This window comes from Protopterus annectens, chromosome 2.part0 (assembly GCF_019279795.1).
Source record: "Protopterus annectens isolate FY-2018-M chromosome 2.part0, PAN1.0, whole genome shotgun sequence".
Classification (NCBI taxonomy): domain Eukaryota; kingdom Metazoa; phylum Chordata; order Ceratodontiformes; family Protopteridae; genus Protopterus; species Protopterus annectens.
Genome location: NC_056728.1, coordinates 1179113983 through 1179137651, shown reverse-complemented (window position 1 = coordinate 1179137651; position 23669 = coordinate 1179113983). Strand labels below are relative to the sequence as shown.

Below are 23669 nucleotides of genomic sequence, written 5' to 3'. Positions count from 1 at the left end.
TAAGTACTTGGGATCAACAGTTCAGAGTAATGGTGAGTGTGGAAGAGAGGTGAAGAAGAGAGTACAGGCAGGATGGAGTGGGTGGAGAAGAGTGTCAGGAGTGATTTGTGACAGACGAGTACCAGTAAAACTGAAAGGGAAGGTGCACAAGAGGGTAGTGAGACCAGCTATGTTATATGGGTTAGAGACAGTGGCAGTGACAAAAAGCCAGGTGTCAGAGCTTGATGTGGCAGAGTTGAAGATGTTAAGATTTGCATTGGGTGTGATGAGAATGGGCAGGATTAGGAATAAGTATATTAGAGGGTCAGCCCAGGTTGGAAGGTTTGGAGACAAAGCCAGAGAGGCAAGATTACATTGGTTTGGACATGTGCTGAGGAGGGATGCAGAGTATATTGGGAAAAAGATGCTAAGGATAAAGCTGCCAGGTAACAGGAAAAGAGGAAGGCCTAAGATAAGGTTTATGGATGTGGTGAGAGAGGACATGTAGGTGGTTGGTGTGCCAGAGCAAGATGCAGAGGACAGGAAGAAATGGAAACAGTTGATCTGCTGTGGCGACCCCTAACGGGAGCATCCGAAAGAAGAAGATATATATATATATATATATATATATATATATATATAGATATATATTGTTAATAAAATTAAGAATTCAATACACAGGAGGTTCAGGTTAAAAAGTTTACTAGTGTACACCAGGAGGCAAAAAATGTACAAGTACAGAATTTTATCTAACATGAAACAAGAAGCACACAATTTTATATAGTCTTTACATTCAAGCTGTGCCCACCTTATTGACGTGATATGTCACAGGGCATCTACATCACTTTAGCTTACAGTCCTCTATTCATAAAAACTGCTGATGCTGTATATTTTAAAAAAGTTTTCCTCTGGTAACAATACGGCCTTGCTATCCACCTGGTCAGACATAATGTCTTTCTGTAAAGTTACTTCTTCAAGGTTTCACATCAGTTCGAATACAATAATGGATTCAATCTTCTAATACACATCTTTGTTCACTGTAACACTTTCCCACCAGCTGCATGCTATCTTAGTAACACATATACAAGGCCAAATCATCCCAGCAGGAAAGAGCAGAAGATTTCATTATTTCACATATTTAATTTCCTGGACCAGCAGATAATCACTTGTGAAAAGCATAAACACTAAACTTGCTAAGCTAGCATCTGCCAGGGTCGGAGGTCAGTTTGCTTCAAGCCACACTGCAGTTTCAAAACTACTTACATTTACACATGAATTAATCCTTTCTGTTATATGATTAATAGAATAAAATGCATTATATACTACTTTGTTTTTAAACTAGCATTTCACATATATTCAAATACACATTTTTCTAACATTTTCCCTCCTATTAATACTTTTTATTCTATTTTGAAGTATGCATAGTGTCATTTCATCTCCCAACCTCTTCCACTAAGGATTTTCAGCTAGGTGAATCATTCAGTCTATACTTCAGAAAAAATGTCATCTGAGATCAATTTTTCAATCTCAATATCTTGATACAAGGTCTCAGTAACAGATACATCAATAAAATCTTTGATTAGTCTTTTCATGCAGGGAATTCCACAGCAAACACATGCTCCTATTAGGAGTATACCCACACAAATGGCAATTAGAATATTCATTAGGATGGAACCCCACCCCCCAAATAGATTCTGGAAAAAGTCCGTCAGTGGGTTTGGGCCTGGTTCAGTCATGGCTGATACTTGCTGAATTACCTCTAGGTGGTTGTTAATTTCATGCCTATTGTCTGGTATGCACAGCATTCTTCTTTGATAAGCGCACGTACCACCTCTCGCCACTAGGGTGAAGTCAAGAGCCATTCGATTTTGTAGCACAACAGTTCTCATTGCATTCAGTTCATCAGTCACCAGTTCTAGGGCAGAAAAAGTTGCATTACTCATTACTTTGAGAAGTTTCAACAACTTCCTCAGCTCCCAGATCGATTTGACTGCTCCATATGCTGGGAATATTCCTGCCCAAGATATAACACTGTCACTCAAGTCCATATGGGTCAATTTACTTTTGTCTTTCATGGTATTATGGTCTTTCCAGCCAGCTTCGATCCTTCCAACTGGATTTACAGGTTTTTCAACTGGACCTTCAGGTTTTCGGGCTGCTTCTCTCACGTTTCGTATCTTACCCAAAGGCAATTCTGCAGTATGTCTTATTGCCGGAACCAGATAACCCAAAAAACAACTGCCGGACCAATTCTCAGGTAACCATTTATATGCCTTTTTCCCACAAATAAAATAACAGTTTTCTACTTTAGTACTAATACGCATTAACCCTGCATGAAACATTTTCTGATCTATAACTGACAATTGTTTAAACAAAACAGGATTCTTGCAAATGTCATTCATGGTTGTTTTCAGTGAGTTCAAATATGAGTCATAATTAGTATTGCAAAGAATATTGCCATTACTATTCTTAATATAACACTGGTAAGATATGGTTATATTACAATTGCTCCAGCCCACCTGGAGAGTATCATTTTTGTAAAAACATACAATTCCTTTTTGTGTGACAGGTAAAAATAAAGCTATTTTGTCCTGTGATCTCACAGTTCCTGTATCAAAGAGTAAATTCTCCCAAGTCTCATTTATCCCCAAAGGGACAGCGGACATTATCAGTCCTCCGTATGCTGTTGCTATAGCTGTACAAACCCAGCAATTTGAAATGTTCATAGTCTCTGCATATACACACTTCATGGTTAAGTATGTGTTAAAATTTGGATGCCAGTCTATAGACGTTTCGTCACGCCTTCCCACTTTCACTTGTGTGGTTGTGTGCAGGATATACCACAACAAGAGGAAAATTGTCACAATTACAGTCAATAAATGTATACTCAACAAAATGATTATGCAACATCTCTGGGGTTGATCTAAATTTCTATTCGCTTTGTTTTTGGCCATCTTGGTCCTGTTGTGTATCAGTCACAAAGTTTTTATCAAGTTGAAAGTTCTTTACTGGTTTGCAGTGTGTCAAATGAACCCAGGACATCCTCTCGGCCACTCTGACTCCAGTACCTGGTATGGTCCTTCCCACTTTGGACTCACCCAATACTTCCTTTTCGTCACTTTCAGCCAAACCCACGTCCCGGGGGCCAAAACTGCTTCTACCAGTCTGGTCTGTTCCTTATCTGAAAAAGAGTTAAACTGCAAAACAGATTTATTTGTTAACAGTTTCCTCAAATAACTAGCTAATGAACTGTCAGCCTCTTGTTCTGTGGGCATGAGAGCTTTCCACTGAGGCACATAATATGCTCTCCCAAAAATCATTTCAAAGGGAGTCAGACCCTTCACATTTGGAACCGTTCTCATACTCAGCAGTGCTAAAGGCAGACAGTGTATCCAATTCTTTTGGGTTTCCTCAACTAACTTCCTAAGTTTGTTCTTAAGGGTACCATTGTACCTTTCCACCAGTCCTGCTGACTGTGGGTGGTAGGCGCAATGGTTCTTTAAGGAGATACCAAAAAATCTCCAAAGTTGCTGGATTGTCTGGTTCACAAAATGTGTACCGTTGTCACTATAAATCCTTTCCGAAATGCCAAATCTAGGGATTACTTCTTTTATCAGGGCTTTCGCCACTGTTGCTGCATCCGGATTTTTGGTTGGAAAAGCTTCTACCCATTTAGAAAACATATTTACAATAACTAAACAGTATTTCTTCCCTTCACACTTACTCAATTCTATGAAATCCATACAAATAGTATGGAATGGATATGGTGGTATAGGAAAACTTCCTTGCTTGGTTTTAAATACCCCTTGTGCATGGTGCTTGTTACAAGTATGACAAGCTGCACAAAATTTTTTGTATAGTTTTTGAATCCATATGTTTGGAATATTCGGTTTACTAACTGTACCATCCCCCCTGTTGAGACATGGCACTTCCCATGGCTCAACAAAGCTGCATATCTAAATAAATTAGACGGCAATATCGGTTTTCTCTCTTTGGAAATGTACAGTCCATTTTCAAGAATTGCACCTCATTTTTCCCATTTTTGCTTTTCTGCTTTTGTAGTAAGCGTCTGCATTGTTTTTAACATGTCTAAATCTAAAATCTCAGAGGGTTGTAATTCCTCATTCAAAAGTAAAGTTTTTGAGTCTGAGGCTGCTTGCTTTGCAGCTGCATCAGCTCGTGCATTGCCTTTCGAAATCTTATCCTGTTGTTTTGCATGAGCTACACATTTACAAATAGCTACTTTGGTAGGTAACTGAATAGATTCTAATAACTCCAAAATAAATTGCGCATGATTAATAGGTTTTCCACTAGATGTTATCATTCCACTATTTTTCCATTGCTGCGCAAATACATGTACTGTAGAAAAAGCATACTGACTATCAGTATATATGTTTACGCACTTGTCTTTTGCTAAAGTACATGCCCGCGTCAAAGCTATCAATTCTGCTGCTTGTGCAGATAAGTTATGTGGTAAGGATCGGGCTTCTAGAATTTCAGTGTCTGTAACTACTGCAAACCCTACTAGATTCTTTCCTGTAGGGCCCCTTCTGCATGAGCCGTCCACGTAATATGTCACCTCGGCATTATCCAAGGGCATATATGTGAGATCTTGTCTAGGCAAGGCTAACTGTTCAATTTCCTGCAGGCAGATGTGTGGTGTGCCATCCGCAGGAGTTGGAAGTAATGTTGATGGATTTAATGTTGTACATCGTTCAATTGTCATATGAGGTTGGCTCAGCAGTATAGTCATTCATGAAAGATGTCTAGCAGGAGAGAGGTATGCTACTTTTTCTTGCAGTAAAATTATTGCGACTGCATGAGGCACTCTCAATGTGAGAGGGTGGAATAACACCACTGAGGCTGAAGCCTGTACTGCCATTGCAGCTGCAACTACTGCCTGTACACAGTGAGGCAAAGATCGTGCCACTGGGTCTAACTGCGATGAATAATAGGCTATGGGGCGTTGCTTGTCCCCATGTTGTTGCATCAGCACTGACGTCATATATCCTTGCTTGCAATCTATGGTCTGAAAGAACCGTTTGTGATAATTTGGGAGTCCTAAAACTAATGAAGAAGCTATCAACTGCTTCAACCTGCAGAAAGCCGTTTCTGCTTCAAGTGTCCATTGTAAAATATCTTGTGCTGCCACTGGTGTCTTATATATCAAGTCAGTCAGTGGAGCAGATTCCAAAGCATAATTTGGTATCCAGCTCCGACAGAAATTAGTTGTACCTAAGAAAGACATAATTTCCTTCTTGGTTACTGGTTTGGGTGCTTGCAAAATTGCTGTTTTTCTTTCTTCGTCTAATATTCTACCTTCATTGGATATCACATATCCTAGGTATCTAACTTGTTTTTTCCAAAGTTGTAACTTACTTTTGTTTACTTTGTGTCCTTGTGTTGCTAAAAATTTCAATAACTCTACAGTATCCTCCCTGCATTGTTGCTGGGTGGGGGCTGCTAGCAAGATGAGATCCACATAAAGTAGAATCTGACTACCTCCCAGTGGGGTAAACCCTGCCAGGTTGCTAGCCATTTCTTGTGCAAATATTGTTGGGCTCTCACAATATCCCTGTGGTAGTCGAGTATATGTATACCTTTTCCCCTGAAATGTAAATGCAAACCAACATTGACTATCAGGATGTATAGGTATCGAGAAGAAAGCATTTCTGATATCTACCACAGAGAAATACTTCTGTTGCAGTTTTAAATCGTTTAACAAAGTATGTGGGTCTGGCACCGTAGGTGCTCTAGGTATTATTGCAGTATTCACAGCTTGTAAATCTTGAACCATCCGCCATTCCCCATTTGCTTTCTTAACAGGAAATAGGGGTGTATTACATGGTGAATCAGGAGATTCTACCAGTACTCCTTCTTTGAGTAATGCTGCTATTATAGGCTTGATTCCTATTTCTGCATCCTTTCTCAAAGGGTATTGTCTTTTCTGTGGCCTAAATGCTGACTTCGGGGTAATTGTAACTGGTCCTGCTGTTTGAATAAGTCCTACATCTGACTTGCCTGTTGACCAAAGAGTCGTTGGAATTTCACATAAAGCCTTTTCTTCTTCTTCTAATAGAAATGCTAATCAGCTGTCCTCGCTAGATTGCAAGTGAACAGCTGGATGTGTCTGTGTCAACCAATTCAGTTTTTGTTTCTGTATCCCTTGTTCTGACAGTTCTAAATCAGTCTGTTTCTCCCATCTTGTCACCTTTTCTCCTAAGTCTGCCCATGTTACATTTTTATTCTTTGTCAAGCTGACATGTGGCAATCGATTTGATCTGTACAGTGCAAGGAATTCTTGAGGTAATGAACAGCTAACTACACTGTTCCCCTCAGTATCCCAGTACAAAGTACGCAATACTAATCTAGTTGCACGATTTCTGAACAATTCTTGCTCATACTCTCTATCAGGTCCTGGTGTAGTACAGTAGTATAGAGTACAGTGTAACAAATGCTGTCGATCAGTGTCAAGGGAGGGGGCTTTACTGATGGCTACATTCATCAGTTCCTCGGTTACTGCCCCTGGACCAGTCGTGACTAGGTCCTGGCTGTACCAGTAAAAAGTTTCACCCTCCGATCGCACTACAAAGGTATCCATTTGTCTCTGCGCCTCCATACCTTGTACAGTTGGAACTACTGCTATGCCAAATATCTGCATAAGGTCCCTGCCCAATAGGTTCACTGGACACTTTGCAGAAACAACAATTTTACTTCTCTGGGTCATACCTGAAACAGGGTCAGTTATTGCTATATCATGGGAAAGTGGTTCCCTGTATAGTTGTGCATTTGCAGCTTTTACCAGTATATAATCAGGTGATTCAGAATGTTCTGGTAACTTGGAGGGGTGTATCAGGGTCCGTGACGCTCCTGAGTCACACAGGAATTTGACTTCCCTTCCCTCCACCAGAAGTGTAACTTCGGTTTGTATCTGCTAAGTAGAGCTCTAAGCTCAATAATGCTAAGTCCAAAATTTCACTTTCTTCATCCTCCATATCTACTTGCACTTCCTCTATTCCTTCTATCACATTTACATTTGTTTTCTGTTTATTAACTTTTCCTGATGATTTCTGACTTTTGCATGATGTATCTTCACTATCATATAGTCAGTCCTCATCTCCCTTATCTTCTGAAATTACCTTTTTGTTCTGCTTACAATCCCTTGCTAGATGTCCCTTTTTCCCGCACTTGAAGCAGTCACCTCTCTTTTTCCTCTCTTCAAAATCTTCTGATCGTTTGTCAGACTGTTTGTTTCCCTGGGCATTCTTCTTGCCCTTTTTACCTGATTGTAACACAAATACTTCAGCTCCGTCTTCAGCAGTGAAGACTTGCGCCTTCTTTTTCTTTTTGCTATTGAAATGTCTTTCAGCATGTCTAGCGTATTCAAGTAAGGCTTGTAGCCTACTTGTTCGATGGTCTATCATATGCTTCGTAATGAAGCTACTAATAGGTGCAATGCAACCTTTCAAAAATGCATTTTTCAATTGTTGTTCATACGGGGAATCATTTGTTTGGTTCTCAGGAACCGACAGACCGCTATGATTATTAAAACATTCCAATAATCTAGCATAGTACCCATCTATTGTCTCATTTTCCTGTTGTATGCATTGATTAATGCAAGTCCAGTCAGAGATTCGGTCTGTAAGACCTTTCACTCTGTTGTCTAATTCTGCGTCACTATGTGGGAGTGGTTTGAGCTCTGCATTACGAGGATTCCAGGTGCCACAAGTCATGTGCCAATCTGGACCTATAATTTGTCTTACTACTTTTTCTACTTCTTCCCCATTCAAGTGGTAACTCAACCTCATGCCTTGTAAATCTTCTAAAAATTTCGTAAAATTAACTTTCAGATGGGGAATTCCCTCAGTAGCTTTCCAGATATCCTCCGGTGTCGATGGTCTATATACTAAGAGTGTTGGGTCCTGCCCTTCCTGTCCTGCCAGAGGATTTGGAACCTCTATAAGTGGGCATATTTCTTCCTCACTCTCATCCTGTAGGTTTCTCTCTATTTGATATGATTCTGCATCCCTATGTATTCCCCTATGTATTTTATGTGTCCGGGACCTAGTTTCAATAGGATCTCTAACAAACAGTTGTGGTCTTGCTGAGACTTCAGGATAACACGGAGGCGGACCAGCCTGTCCACTCGCTTCATATCCTGAAAAGGGTAAAGGAGGGGTCAAGGGAAAAGGAGGAGCTGTTGCTATTACTAAGTTATTATCTTCTTTGTCTAAAAATAATGTTTTCGAATTTTTAATCTTCTGTTCTCTACGATTTGCTTCCTCAATCCACCTGTGTGCCTGAGGAATGCCTAATTGGCGTTGCTTTTTTGCCTGACCTCCCGCATCGGATTTAAGTTGCTTAAGGAGTTTAACTAGTGAAGTTTTATCTAGTTTACCATCAAATTCATATTTGTTAACCCATTTCGTATAATACCTAACGTTATCGGAACGTTGTAATTGCATGTATTTTGCGTCTTCGGTTAGGGGCGGATCTCGCAATGTTTTAGTGCACTGATTTCCCATGGTAAAAGAAAATGTTACGTAACCCTTCTTATCACGTGATATCAGAAGTTTAGTTCCTTTTCACAGTTTATCTAGAATAACTGCCTACCTTATTCTGTTACCCTGATCTATGACCAAATATACAGTACTTTCTTTTGTCCCTGATCTGCATAACAAATCTTGACAACAATATACTGTAACCTAGTCCCTGATCTAAAACAGAAAAAAGGCAAAATCTTCCTACCTGAGCCTCCGGTATTGAGTCATCCAGGATCCGCTCTTCGGCCACAGATCAGAAAGTGGCCAGCCTCTTTAAACGACAATTCAGTCGGAGGTCTTTTCACCCAAGAAGAACCGTTTCGGTAACTTCTCCTGCACAGTATTCGACCACCGGTAGACTCTGATCTGCAGCTGTCCGAGGGATTTCTGGTCCGAAGGACCAAACTGTTAAATAAAATTAAGAATTCAATACACAGGAGGTTCAGGTTAAAAAGTTTACTAGTGTACACCAGGAGGCAAAAAACGTACAAGTACAGAATTTTGTCTAACATGAAACAGGAAGCACACAATTTTATATAGTCTTTACATTCAAGCTGTGCCCACCTTACTGACGTGGTATGTCACAGGGCATCTACATCACTTTAGCTTACAGTCCTCTATTCATAAAAACTGCTGATGCTGTATATTTTAAAAAAGTTTTCCTCTGGTAACAATACGGCCTTGCTATCCACCTGGTCAGACATAATGTCTTTCTGTAAAGTTACTTCTTCAAGGTTTCACATCAGTTCGAATACAATAGTGGATTCAATCTTCTAATACACATCTTTGCTCACTGTAACACTTTCCCACCAGCTGCATGCTATCTTAGTAACACATATATACAAGGCCAAATCATCCCAGCAGGAAAGAGTAGAAGATTTCATTATTTCACATATTTAATTTCCTGACCCAGCAGATAATCACGTGTGAAAAGCATAAACACTAAACTTGCTAAGCTAGCATCTGCCAGGGTCGGAGGTCAGTTTGCTTCAAGCCACACTGCAGTTTCAAAACTACTTACATTTACACATGAATTAATCCTTTCTGTTATATGATTAATAGAATAAAATGCATTATATACTACTTTGTTTTTAAACTAGCATTTCACATATATTCAAATACACATTTTTCTAACATATATATATATATGTATATATATATATATATATATATATGTGTGTGTGTGTGTGTGTGTGTGTGTGTGTGTGTGTGTGTGTATGTATATCTAATTACATTATCTGTATAGAACTTCTTTTTATATTTTACACACACACACACACACACACACACACACACACACACATGTGTGTGTGTATATAGATGTATAGCTATACATCTATATTGCGACAGCACTGATTTTGGTTTTCTCATATATATATATATATATATATATATATATATATATATATATATATTATATGTGTGTAAATATATGTATATATATATATAGAGAGAGAGAGAGAGAGAAATGCTGATATATGCATGTTCACATATAAGACATATCATGTAAATCAGTGTTTTTCAACCGTTCGGTCTCTAGGGCTCACTGGTGGGGGGGGGGGTGCACTGGCAAGGAGACTTATTTATTTAATTAAAAAACATGTTTTTTTTTTGTTTGTTTTTTTTTAAGGGTGTTCTTCTTTAACAAGAATGCCCTTTGTGCCAGGTTGCACAAAAGAGAAAGATGTGTGCAACCAGCTTTCATCTTCTGTATCTGTGCGACCTGCTGTTTCATCTTCAGCACATGTGGAATTTGAATGCCAGAGGTCATTTGAAATGCAGACCATGAACGGACAAGTGAGAGTTAGGTGTGTGTGTGTGTGTGTGTGTGTGTGTGTGTGTGTGTGTGTGTGTGTGTGTGTGTGTGTGTGTAAAAAGAGGGAGGGAGGTGTCTCTCAACTATCCAGATTTTCGCAGAATTTCCAGAATGTTTGACTCATATTTTTATTCTGTTCCTCATAAAATTTGTGTTTTTTGGGGTTTACTGTGGCAAATCTTTGAGGACAGAATTCATTAACTAATGACAGACAGTTAAGTTTCAGACTTCATATCCTTCAGATAACTCATGATAACACAATATCTTTTATTCTAGCAACTTTATAAGTTTGTGACAGCAATATGTAAAGTTTGTCCCTATTTTGGGGGCTTTGTTCAGCCATTATTTTTGGCTTTTTTTTGCTAAGAGGTTCAGAGACACGGTGTGTGTGTGTGTGTGTGTGTGTGTGTGTGTGTGTGTGTGTGTGTGTGTGTGTGTGTGTGTGTTTGTGTGTGTTTAACAGGTAGGAAAGTAGATGTGTGCATTTTTATGTGTAAGAGGGAGGTGGGTGTATGTATGTCTACGAGTGAGTGAGGTAGGTTATGTGTGTGTGTAAGAGGTAGGTAGCATACCTCTCAACTGTCCAGATTTTTGCCTCATATTTTTGGTCCGTTCCTCATAAAAATGTCTCAAGTTTCAGACCTTTGGCATACAATGCCCAAACAGAGAGTATTTTAATTGGTTCCTTATAAATAATGTTTTTTTTTTTTATTTCTGCCTTAGCTTTCCCTGAAATAATTATCCTATTTTCACTTGTCCCCAAGTATAGAAAGGTTGAAAACCACTGATGTAGATTGTTGATTTTTCTGTATTCTTAAGTGTTATTGAGCTGTGTATTTATTTTTCCACAGCACTATGAAACCAAAATTACTTCAACAGCTGAATTTAAAATAAAATAGGAAAGTATATTTTCCATTAAGTATACAGTAATGCATAGATATTTCTAAATGAATAACTCTCTCTTTTCAATGAACACTTGAAGAAATAAAAAAATGGATACAGAAATTATGTATTCCCAAGGAGTAATGAGCAAAATTTCAATGACATAACAATAGTTATATGGACAAAGATTATCAAAACTGTGTTTTCTTAAATGACAACACTACATTTTATGGATGCTTAGCCATGAAGTACCATTTATTTACTGCTAGAGACAGGGTTTACTTTATGCTTTCTTCAAAACTCGTCAGACTAGCATGAGTTGTAATCTAATGTCCTGTCATGACTGGTACGACAATACAGCAATACTTTGGAAATGATACCAGAAACTCTCACCAATTATTATTTGCTGCCCTAGAATCATCCAGAATTCTACCTATCTACATCTCTACATAAATACTCATTCAGCTGTCCATGCAGGTATCAGTGTGAAATGAATACCCAACTTCTAAGTTTGTACTTTTGCTGTAATAAATGTTGCCTATGCAAGCTCCACTGTTCTAAACATATGACTCTCAATGCAGAAACAGTTACCAGTGTGCTATTGCTCTCTGAAAACATGTAGTAGCTTTTATTTCTGTCCATCTTGGTTCACCTCATTCTGTATATATCTATCTATCTATCTATATATATATATATATATATATATATATATATATATATATATATATATATATATATATATATATGTATATATTCTGTGTGCCCATGACTGGAATGACTACAATGCACCATTTGGTAAAATATGTTGCTGATGGAGTCATACTGACATTAGAAGTTTCCACATTCATGAAGTGGTGATCTTGATCATCCAAAGAGAAAAAAGAAGCTCTTAAAGGAAATGTGCATTATATTTATACAAGGGTTATAGGGTGTTGGCCCTATCATTCACTCAGATCAAGTGAGAATCGTAGGGTAGATCCATGTTTATCTGCTCCACCATTACCTCGTTCCAAATCCCTCATGAGACTCTTATGGAAATACTGCTCACATCTTAATGACAATAAATGTAAGCAAATTACCACATTATTGCTAACCATAGAGCCTCTTCAGTCTCTAAATGCATGATTATTACCTTGATAAATTGAATTCTGTTGCTGTTAATCCCAATATGCTAAGACTGGTGACTTTAAAAACATATCCATTAAATATAAATTCAATATGACAAATAATAAACATGGGCAGTAGGGCCTTCATTTAATTAATATTAACTCTATTGATCATATAGTCCAAGTTCCCACCAGAGATAACAATGTATTTAACTTCATATTTATAAATGTTACTTATGCCTGGGCCGATACTAAGGTAATTCCCTCTTTTATTAGATCTGACCACCAAACTGTCATCTTCTCCCTCAAAACTAGTATTATCCTGCCTAATAACACTATTATAGTCAGAGTTTTCTCCAAAACCAACATAATATCGCTGTTTAATGCAGTCAATAATGTTTCTACATATCTCTCTGACTTCTGCATCCATCTAAAATAATGCATAGAGAATTCCATCTCTATCTGATATATACATAATGAAAACTTCAAAAATAAATTCCCTTGGTAAAACTCTTGAAAAGATTTCCCATCTCTCACTATACAAAGGTACTAAGGCAGGCCATCAAAGAACTCAATCACTTCATTAAGAATGAGGTAGGAAATGAGCTAAACGTAGTCACCTGCTTCAAGGATGAATGTACGCCTTTCTTTTTAATAATTTTGTATTAAGAATATTAGAAGTAACATTCAGTGATGCAGTGAGCTACTGTCAAACAGTGCTATCCATTCTAATCTAGAATCCATAGCCGAATTAATTTCCATTATCACCCTTCCCACCCTCCTCAGTGCTCCATTTCTTTAATTACTAAGCTTCCCTTCCTCTAAAATCACTAAGTATCAGATCCCATGGCCATATCTAAAACCAAAATCAATAGATTCATGAGCTCAAACCATGTACCAGGTTCTCTTCTCATTAATATGAACCACAGCATTGCTAAACCACTTCTTTATCTTTACATCTCGAGTTTCAACACTGGGTATGTACCTGACCTCTTGAAAGGGTCATCATAGTTGCACTTCACTAGTGTGGTTGTTCCACAGACTCTGGCAACTATCACCCTGTTAGCATCACTTGCAGTATTTGTATCTTCATCAGCTTATCAGACAATGAAATCGGTGAGTTATAAACACAAAATCCTTGTCAATTTAAAAAGGTAGATTACACCTCCTTAACCTTGGTTAATTACTTACTTATATAAATATAATGGATGTAATTGAAAGTGGCCATTTTGTTCATACTACCTTGTGTGCTTGTGTGACCTTTGCTAAATCCTTTAGTAGAATTCCTCATGCTGACATTATTAGCAAACTCACTCTTCTAAATATAAACTCCATTCTCACCTGTTGAATTTTAAAGTGTCTCTCTGAGTCTATACAGTAAGAACTGATGGCACCCTCTCATCTAAAAGGCAAGGCAGTCTGGCATGTTGACAAAGAAATGTAAGGCTATGGTTGTTATGCCTATATCCTTCAGCAGTGAAGGGTTTGATTCCCACAACCTCTATTTGTTTACTATGTGACCCAACACCTTAACTACATATTCTATTAAAAACTCCAACACCAAGACTTAAAAACAACCAGAAATCAAGCCAAAGAATGCCAGACCATCAAGTTAGGAACCACTCTTTAATAACAAAGCTGAGTGCTTTCATTCAGGTAGAAGGACTTCAACAGAAATAATAAAACTATAGTTTCAAGTTCTATGTTATTAATCAGGTTGAGATTGGTCCCCGAGGGCATCATGAGAATGACATCCTCGAGCTTATGGAGCTCAAATGGCAGTTAAGAACCAGTTCTATAGCCTATCCATGACTTAATGAAATAGTTTCTATTTCTAGTGTATTGAGACTTAAATCAGCTTTAATTATGTAGGATGAGCTGGTGCCTGCTTAGTTTGTTCATAATACTTTGCGTGTATTAAATGTATTCATGACTTTTTATATTTTTTATATCTTTACATATTAAGACTAGAAATCTATCTTTTTTAAACGTCATTATTTATTACATTTACAAGTTTCAGAGTTTAAGTTTTATCTGTGATGTTCGTTATTCAATGTTTATACATTTATTCATTTTTTCTTTTAGTTTTAAATGAAACCTTTCGTGCATTTGGATATGTTGTACTCACATGGAGGAACTAAAAGGGCTTGATTGGGGAACAAGTTTGTCATGTGACATGATTTAAATGTATAAAAGGTATAAGTATAGATTTATTTGTTCTGATGAAGTCCTTCTACCTGGATGAAAGTGCTTAAATTTGTTATTAAAGAGTGATTCCTAACTTGACAGTCTTTGACGTGACTTTTTATTATTTAGCTACTGATTCTGGCAGCCTGTGCTGATTCCTTATCTAGTGCCCCTTTAACTTTTGAAAAGAAAAAATGTCTCCCATACTTGAGAACTATGGCAAACAAATATCTCTTGTTTAAAAATGCAAAAATGTTGCAAACCACTTGCTGTATTATATGCCAGACACAATGTGCTAAAACTCATGCACTATTTCCACAAATGCAGTTATGGCATTCATTTTTGAATGTCAGTAGTGCACTATTAATTAGCATATCCTGATTGTGCTCTCAAAAAATTGCCACCTGTGCCCCACAGTAGTTATACCCCTCACACAACCCTAAGCAAGCTACTTAACTAGAGGATGCTCCCAGGCTGAACCAACAATGAGGCCTGGAATGGGTCAATGTAGATCAGTGCTCTACTCTGAATGACAAATAAATACATTTATACATACACGCACATATATATACAGAGAGAGGGAGACAGAACAGGTACAATTTACCTATTACAGAGAAGAAATCACGCTAATGTTTTTTGTCTGTATGAAATTACTGAGACAAAATTACCCCTCTGGTGCTATACAGGTTAGTAGTTACCATGTGGTCATTGTGCTCATTGCAGTGTTTACTTTTAAAACAAGGCACTTCACATCAACTAATGCTGGTCAAATGGCCGACATCAGATTAACTGTAAGGTGCACTGAGGGATATATTTAGCATTGTGCCAAATGGGGTTTTCTGCAAGGAACAGATGTCTCTCCCCCTCAGACAAAGAATGTTACTTCATTTCAGACACATTAACCGGTAAGGAAGGAGGCAGAAGTGCATTATACAGACATGCTATTGTTCACACTCTTGCCCATTTGTTTGTATTGAAAGGGATTGCACTGCTGGATGTACTGATACACAAAAAACATGATCTACTTTATAGAAAACAAAAGCAATGGATTATTAAACTTGGGGAACTTGGGGGGGGTTGTTCTCTCCAGGTCTTAATGAGCATTTTTAAATTAGATTATATACTTTTTATTTTGTCCTAATATTCATTTACTAGGAAACATTTTCCCTGCCTGTGAGTATAGTTTTGATTGTAGTAAACAGAAACATGAATAAGTGATCTAATTAATTATTTATGAATGCTGAAATAGACTTTTCATTTGCCTCTGGGCTGCGCTTGTTTTCTGATTTCAAAAGCAGATGGCACTGATTGTAATGATGTGAGACAGTGCCAGGTATGCCAGAAGATGTAGGGCAGTGGATGTATAACATATGCTAGCATAGCTAGCTGGAGTTTCATAAGGAATTATATGTCATTTGTATATTAAACTGATTTGTGCAGGTGCTTGTGTTGAAAATGTATTTGTAAAGCTGCTTGTGTTAAAAATGTACCAACAGTGGGTCCTGCTGGACAGAAAATAAATACACTTGTATGTCAGACTGTATTGCAACTATTGAAATTAATATATTGTAACTGAGGATACTGGAAGAGAATAAGTTAATCTCAGTCCAACTAACTTTGAAAAATTGTCTGAAATTAAATTACTTGGTTTAGGCCATATAGATTACATCTTACAGTTCTAATAGCAGCAAGAGACAAAATGTTTCTGAAAACCAGTAATAGGAATCCTACTGTTTTGTCCTTAGGGGTGAATTAATTGCTACCCTGGAAGGGTTGAAGTTTTTGAAATGGTTTTTAAGCTTTGAGATGCTATAACACATCTTAGCAAAGCTCTGTGTTTCTGTATTATGACATATATGTGCTAGATTCTGTTTCAGTTTCTCGTAAAAGGGGTAGTGTGGGAACCAGATCTCAGATGACCATATGTATGTAATGTCATTCTGTAATCCAGCACTGAAATAATGGTTTAATACCAGATATGACAAAAGTCTCAGAGTGGTCTGTTTGTGAAACCTGACAAGAAGGAAGACCACTCATCCACTTCATCTTGCCTTGCTTTAGTACGTAGTGAGTGAATACTAATTCTTTAGATAAGTCAGTAAAGTATTGTTAGATCAGTTAATGATTGTTTTTTCTGTATTTGTATGAACCTATCCATCTGTGCTATTTTTAATAATTCCTGTGATTGAATATCTGCTGTTTATTGTAAATAGATATTTAGTATTTTGTGTACCTTTATTTATTATTAAAATATATTTAAGCTTTTCATTGTGGATGGTCTTTTAGAGAATATTTTACCTGTGATAGTTCTTATATTTATTTGGTGAAACTGCAGCTGCTCCTGAAAGGCTTGCTGCATTGGTCAAAATACTACTGACTGTATTAGTATTAATTTTACTCAGTATAATTGGCTACCTTTGTAAGATCCTTAGAGTAACTGCCTTTGGAGTGTTCTGGTGGCAGTATCTACCTTATAGTCTGTAGGATAGCTGCTAAATCTATGCCAGCCTTTCCCGTGTGTGTGTGGGTGTGTGTGTGTGTGTGTGTGTGTGTGTGTGTGTGTGTGTGTGTGTGTGTGTGTGTGTGTGTGTGTGTGTGTGTGTGTGTGTGTGTGTGTGTAAATCTCATAGAGTGTGTGTGTCAGCCACTTGGAGAAGGGATACAGAGCACTTGTTTCACAGAGAGGGTGTTGGAGGACTTGGCTTGAAAAACTCAGCTAAGGACTCAACTCTACAGCTGTTGTCAGTGTGGGGTCTTATTTGGAGCCTGGTGAGAGAGAGGGAAACCCATCCCCACAATGATAGTGGGTTCCATGTGTGCTCTTCATGGAAATTGTGCTGGATGCAGATAATTGCATCTGGAAATATTGCGCATATCTATTTTTGTTCCAAGTGAACATCCCTCACTGGTGTCAGTGGTAAGAATTGAGGCTCCTTGATTACTGCCCCAGAGCAGGGACATCACATATCGGTGAGCAATGGTGTGGATATTAATTGAACCTCTGTAGCCTATTGACAGCTGTCACTAAATGTGTGTGTGCTCTCAGCAGCCACAAGGTAAACATACAGAGTTTCATTTTCACAACAGTTTTATTTATTTTTTGTTAGTTTAGTTTAGTCAGGGAAAACAGGCAAAGATGTCAGCAGAGCATTATGGCAAGCTGACAAAGAACCAGTTGGTCAGTGTATGAAGCCAAAGGAATGGTGCATGCCAATCTGACTAAAGAGGAAATGATTTCAGCCTTACTTGCAGCTGTAGCCCAGACCACCTTGTCAACTTTTTCATGTTATATATATTATATATGGGATGTGCTTTGCATTATGGGAAGTGGCTCTGTGTACTAGTGATATAACTTTGGGATTTACCAAATTTTTCTGCATTGGGGTGGGTGTGCATGTTAAGTCTTCCTTGGCTAATTTAGGGAATAGTGCTATTCTTGAGCATGTCTGGTATTGTGTGGGAAGTCTGTGTAGAGATATTGATAGGGAAAGGGTTTTTGGTAATGTAATGTGCCTGTCCTTCTGTATGTTTGCTAAACTTAACACTGCACTTACCCAAACTGTGCAGATTAACTTATTAAAAATACTTTCCCTAACAGTATCACTATTAAGACATGTGTAAGACACTACTGTTAGCTTTTTGTTTTATTTTGGTTTGCTTGTTTGTTTGTTTGTTTGTTTTGTTTGTGTAGGTCACCTGTGGTGCAGTTAGGGCTGTTTGCTTTGTTCTACATGTCAATGTTTCTGCAAGGCAATCTTTGATAATTCTCTCATATATGTACAGTAGATATAGTTTCATACATAAATACATATATATATATATATACATACATGTGTATCTCACATCATTAATGGTGTCTCTGAGGGTGATAATGTGGTTCCTTTTCATATATAGTTTTACAATGGGAAAGCAGATGTTAAATGTCTATGGCTAACACGGTTTACCAGTGAGAGAAAGCTGGGTGCTATTGTTGACTGCTTAATGGATGCTCATATTTTGCAAGAGGAATGTTGCAGATCCAACCCTTGGTGCACCAGCCATGACGTTAAAGTTAATGTCAAGAAATTTAATGCAGACTTCTTTGAGAAACAAGTTGATTCTACTAATTCCACATAAAAGGGGCCTTGTTTAAAATCAACACCATTGTTAGAGATCTAGGTACATTTAGCAACAATGAACTTTCCATTTATTTTCATTATCAGCTGCAGTTAGAAACCTATATTACCTTTACCTTTTAATTACTCAGGATATATCTTCTAGGTAATGTCTTTGTACAACTCGATGCCAGAGCTTTTCTTCCCAGGCCTCTGCTGAAAATGGACCTGGTCCATTCGAAATTTCCCAGTTAACAAATGTAAAATAAATAAATAAATAAAATAATGGTCCAAGAATGTCATAATTCCCTTCTATTCTTCCACCAACATGCCAGTAATAGAATATAGTGTACTCTTTAAAATGCACTATTCTATAACCCTTGCTCAACTACAAACACTACAAACATTTCTAACTAAAAACATCAAACAACTAGGTTGCTTTACCTACTTAGATAGACTAAATTCCCTTTCACTTTTCTCTTTCTCATGCTGGCTAAGTGTGAGTTGAACTCTGCCTCCTCTTCCAAGCTATGAAAGATTGTGTTCAAATATACCTCCTGCACCCAGAAATACTGATAGTACTAAAATCACTTACTGCAAAGAGCTTAAACTTCACTGCAATATAAACTACTTGTCTAGGAGAGATAGGTTCTTCACACAAAGAATCCACTACCTATAAAACAAGGTCTGCTTACATGTCAAACACTATAACATATTGACCTCCATCACATTCTGACTTGATAATTACATTACTCATGGGGTAAGTATTATGTCCATCACTGAAGGGGTTTGTAAAGTCATCCACTAAAATCTCCAGGTTACATGCTAAGCCCTATATGGTCATCCAGGCCATCTACCTGGTTAGAGCCTATGAATCTATAGATATATGATGTTACTGATGAAAATTCCTCACTAACTCAAGCAGTTCACCTGTTTAATATATGGAATGTCATTTGCTATTTTGTATTAGAGAGCAAGAAAAAGAAAGGAGGAATGTTGCACTTGTTAAAAACAGTGAATTGCAAACAAAGCATTAAGTTGTTAACTCTGTGATCACCTACATGACCCAGTGTGGGGTTATAAGAGAGCTGTACCCAAACTGATAAGCAACATGTGCAGAGACAATGCCAACTCACACACACACATTCGCGTGCACACACTCACATACACACACACACATGCACACACACACACACACACACACACACACACACACACACACACACACACACACACACGCACACACACGCACACACATGCACACACAAATGACACACACACACACACACACACACACACACACACACACACACACACACACACTCACACACGCATGCGCACACACACACACACACACACAACAAACACATACACACATGTCCGTGAATGCACACACACACACACACACACACACACACACACACACACACACACACACACACACATATTCACTCTTTACACATGCAAAACATTCATGCTCTCAGGTAGCACATGCACTTTCTAGCAGTGAGTAGGATCTATAACCTATTCATCTACATTATAGTTTGGAATGTTGGAGGAAACTACAGCACTTAGCAACAATCCTTATAGATACTAGTAGGATGTGCAGACTACACACAGGATGCAGCCAAGACAAAAACTGAACTGGAGAACCATGTGTGAGGCAACAGAACAGATCCCAGCTTAAATGGAAGATTTGGCAATGGTCCATGTCACATTTGCAGAGATTGCATGGATTAATGAAAAAAAAAACAGTTAATAGCAAATTTAAGTTCTGTTTCAAAAATGGTCATAATAAAACTGGAATTGATCATGACAGATACTCTTGCCTTTATTAGTACAACAGCTGACTAAGATTTCATGTGTCAAAATTTCATTAGATACTAAAATAGCATATATTATTCTGGTATATCAAATCTGCTATATCTAGCTAAAGAAATGAATAATCATATGGTTAGAACCCAGCTGAGATGAAAAATAAATTCTATTTCACGCTGATAATCTTCATTAAGTTTTAATTGTCAACAAGTGATTTGCACCACTTATAAGAACACAATAGGATCTGTCTGTATTAATCTTTGTAATATAAAGAGTTATTCCCCTTACCTTCTTGGGAGAATTACAGCTTTTATTTGATTGCATGGCGAGCTACATGATATGCAGTAATATGTGCCTAAAACTCATGGCAAAGGCCAACATTACTGCTTCACTTCTGCTTGCTGTCTCTCCAGAAACACCAGCTAGCACTGATGCTGGATTTCTAACACTATAATACAGTATAGTTGCTATAGTTTGGGCTGCATATGTAGTTATATTATTCATGAATGAAAGTGCAGGTATTCTATAGACAGACAGCCACTCTGAAGATAATGTTGTTCCCTTTTTTGTGGGGTATCTTTGGGATTCTGAAGTGGATGACTGATCCTGATGAACAGTGAAACCACAAGTTAGGATATGAGAGCGTATATATGCCACGTCATAGGCTAGAGTTCCTCCCTTTTTTTTCTCCAACTCTCAGGTGCCGTCATATCAGTTTATGGAAGTAACAGTATAAGTGCTTCATGCGACTTCAGGGGGAGCAAGAAATGAATTCCACCTGCATAATTTAAATGAAGTGACAGTTTTGAATTTTCTATTTCTGACTAAATCATAATTAAATATTCAGATATTTCTTATTTGTAGTTTTATGTATCACTCATGGGCTAAGGAAGCCCATGACTAGCTATTAGGCTTAAGGGAAACTAAGAAGACAGAATGTTCATAGATTTAGGTTAGTGTGAGCCACCCCATCACTGAGATCTGTGGTCAACTCCCATCTCAAGAAATGTCAGCCTGCAATCATTTTTTTATATACTGATTCACATTATATGAGCCTACAAATGGGAGTGACAGGCTCCCCACTTTAATTCTATCTTATGTGATGTAGACAAAAGGAAGAGTAAATATTTAGGAGATTGGATGCCACCCCCATAGAAAACTGCAGATTTTTTTACATAGAGCATATAAGTGACTCTTGACAAACCTTATGATTGTAGGGATCACATAAAATATTCTCAGTCGTCTGTGTTTTAATGCCTATTGTCCCCAGTTAACATACTGTTCTCTACCTGAATACATCCTTGTCAATATGTCTGTATAAGACATGGGATGAATAAGGTTAACTTGCACATTTCTTGTAGTCATTTGCTGAAGGCTTAAGGATAGCATCCCCAATTCATTATTACCTTTATTAACTCTTGGGGTCATACTAAAATTATATTATAAGAGATAGATCACTTATTGAAGGCTCAAGGATAGCATTCCCCATTCATTATTACCTTTATTAACTCTTGGGATAATGCTAAAATTATATTATAAGAGACTGATCACCTATTGAAGGCTTAAGGATAGCATCCCCCAATTCATTATTATCTTTATTAACTCTTGGGGTCATGCTACAATTATATTATAAGAGATATATCACTTGTTGAAGGCTTAAGGACAACATCCCCCATTAATTATTACCTTTATTAACTCTTGGGGTCATGCTAAAATTATATTATAAGAGATAAATCACTTGATGAAGGCTTAAGGATAGTATCTCCCATTCATTATTACCTATATTAACTCTTGGGGTCATGCTAAAATTATATTATAAGAGATAGATCACTTATTGAAGGCTTAAGGATAGCATCCCCCATTCATCATTACCTATATTAACTCTTGAGGTCATGCAAAAATTATATTATAAGGGATAGATCACTTGTTGAAGGCTTAAGGATAGCATTCCCCATTCATTATTACCTTTATTAACACTTGGGGTCATGGTAAAATTATATTATAAGAGATAGATCACTTGCTGAATGCTTAAGGACAGCATCCCCTATTCATTATTACCTTTATTAAATCTTGGGGTCATGCTAATATTATATTATAAGAAATAGATCATTTGTTGAAGGCTTAAGGATAGCATCCCCCATTCATTATTACCTATATTAACTCTTGGAGTCATGCTAAAATTATATTATAAGAGATAGATCACTTGTTGAAGGCTTAAGGGCAACATCCCCCATTCATTATTACCTATATTAACTCTTGGGGTCATGATAAAATTATATTATTAGAGACAGATCACTTGTTGAAGGCTTAAGGACAGCATCCCCTATTCATTATTACCTTTATTAACTCTTGGGGTCATGCTAATATTATATTATAAGAAATAGATCATTTGTTGAAGGCTTAAGGATAGCATCCCCCATTCATTATTACCTATATTAACTCTTGGGGTCATACAAAAATTATATTGTAAGATATATGCCACTTGTTGAAGGTTTAAGGATAGCATCCCCAATTCTTTATTACTATTAGTAACTGTTAGGATCATGCTAAAATTATTTTATAAGAGATATGCCACTTGTTAAAGTTTTAAGGATAGTATCCCTAATTTATTATTTCTTGTACTATTCTTTACACATTGCGTTACACTAAAATGATAAACGACAGTAACAGTATTGTCCCCATAAATCCCAGCTTTTAAGAAATGGTTAGTAAGTTATTGCTGATTGTTCTCTTTCAACAATGTTTATACTAGAAAAATATTATGCATCATTAGTTATTCTTCAGTAATAGATATATAGTTTCTAATGTTTTCATGTCAATATGAAAACCGTAAATGTTTCTACAAAAATAGAATGAAAAGCCCAGAAATGAATGGGCAGCTATTAATGAAATGGTCGCATTATAAATAATCGGGTTACATTTTCATCCAGAAGTAAAAAATTTTTTTTTTCAAAACTAAGAGCAAATGTTCAACTCAAGACATGTTTGAAAACAGAAATAATCTTACATCAACAGGTTTAATATTGGGGAATAAGAGCTTTTGCACATATCTATTACAGGGAAGGTACTGAAAATGATGTATTTGTGTCAGACATCATTTTTTTCACAACACCTTAAACAGACATGCCCATCCATTACTGATGCATTATGTTGTCAAGCAACACTGCCTACTTCCATTAACATTTCATCAGCAATGAAAACACATTTCACACCTCTTCTCATTATGGTTGTAACAAGCAAAAGT

At 37.2% G+C, this 23669-nt stretch overlaps 1 protein-coding gene across 1 annotated transcript in view; it reads left to right on the top strand.

The window, feature by feature from the left end:
* Nucleotides 1-23669, top strand: part of GRID2 (glutamate ionotropic receptor delta type subunit 2) — a 4699489-nt gene that overhangs the window by 2393191 nt on the left and 2282629 nt on the right. The window lies entirely within an intron of this gene.